Source organism: Microtus oregoni, unplaced genomic scaffold, assembly GCF_018167655.1.
Source record: "Microtus oregoni isolate MIOR12 unplaced genomic scaffold, Mior012 000034F_ref0000314, whole genome shotgun sequence".
Taxonomy (NCBI): domain Eukaryota; kingdom Metazoa; phylum Chordata; class Mammalia; order Rodentia; family Cricetidae; genus Microtus; species Microtus oregoni.
This window is the reverse complement of record NW_024543093.1, coordinates 15,607,123-15,608,784: the sequence shown is the minus strand read 5'-3', so window position 1 is coordinate 15,608,784 and position 1,662 is coordinate 15,607,123.

Sequence of the window (1,662 nt, the reverse complement as noted above, 5' to 3'; positions counted from 1 at the left end):
ACACACACACACTGAATCCTACACCTGTGGTCCTAACCCAGTTTCAGGGCAGTAGTCCCCAGATATGTAAACTTTTCCATAGAAAGTGCTTCTCATATTGAAGAGAACTTTCACTTTTGCCAAACTATCAGATCAATCAGTTCTCAGCACTGGCAAATTATTTTCAAACACTCAAACACTTTCCAGAGTATGATTTTCAGAACCTTCATCATTCTAAAATGGTCTATGCCCTTTCCCTTTACCACCTCTCCCTTAGCCTAGAGCAAATCCTAATCCACAGGACACTCTGTAATGGATTAAGTACAAATGCTGCAGGCCATAAGACAATGCCACAGGTCTCCACAGGTCTCCAAAGGTGGCTGGTGCTGGGCAGGGGGTCATGTGGTGGGTGACAAACAGACTTATAGGCATGCCATGCAGAGTGAGGTTGGATATTTATTTAGTGGGTTATAGAAGGGAAGGGAAGAGGGGATAAGGGGGAAGAAAATAGAGAGAGAAACAGAGAGCGGGGGAAGGGGAGAAGTGGAGAACAGAGTGAAGTAGAAGCTGCCTCTTCAGGGGAGATACAAAAAAGGAAGATAATCAGGCTGGAAACTGAAGATCAGCTTGCCTCAGCAGATGGGGAAGGGAGTGGACATGGCTTGTCTCTTAAAAGCACAAGAAAGATCATTACATTCCCATATCATTTTTATAATAAAAAGGTGCGACTTTAGGCACAACAAGTGAAAGGAATTGGGGTGGCAGAGTCTCAAGTTGCTTCCTGCTTATTTGTGGGTGTCATCTAGGGGGTGCTGAGAAAGCTGGGTGCTGGTCACATCCTGGCATAGTTGGTCTTTTTGTTCCTGTCCAGTGATTTGCTATGGAAATGTTTGTTATCTCTTACACCTGTTTAAGGTATTGGCAGAACAGAAAATAAAGTTAAGTTTAAGAAAAAAAAAATTAGGACTAGGGAATTAAGGGGGGTATATCTGTATCTGACCTGTTTAAGATGGATCCTTCAATTTGGTTCCCTGGAACTCACAAGAATTTGGGGGGGCTGTTGGAGGACATTCTGCTCCTTCAGCAAATAACCTTTAAGATACCAGACAACTTGGACGTGGTCTCTTATACTGTAAAAGCAGCCATAAACACGAGACTGCTCTCTTGCTTCTGGCTCCTGCTTCCAGCTGCTAGACTCTGTTCCTGTTTGTGCAGAGGACTGTTGTCCAGAACAGTGATTTTTAAGTTTTCCTCTTAAATAAATAACCCTTTTATTATTCATAATTCCAAACTTCTGTGGGATTGTTTTGTGACTTATGTCATCATCTGGCACCTGAACATTTGGTTTTAGAACCCCTTAGCTCTGCTGCACAACAGCTCAGGATGTGCCCGACCTAGTTAGTGTGAGCCTTCCCTCAGCCAGCCACGGCCTGTGAGTGGAGCCAGCAGTTCATATAGAATTTCACACAGCAGATTTTCTTGCTATGGATCAGCCACAGTTCTTTATGTTTTCTTTTTACACACCTTGGCTTGGCTTCAAGTCCCCATGTATCTTATCATTTGCCTCCAACCAGTGTGTACCACATTCAGGTGAGATGTGGGCTTCCCCAGTTTGAGCTAGCTGTTCCGTGGCTTTCTAATAATTTGGTTGCATTTTCCTATTCCAGTGCTCTAGAAACATCT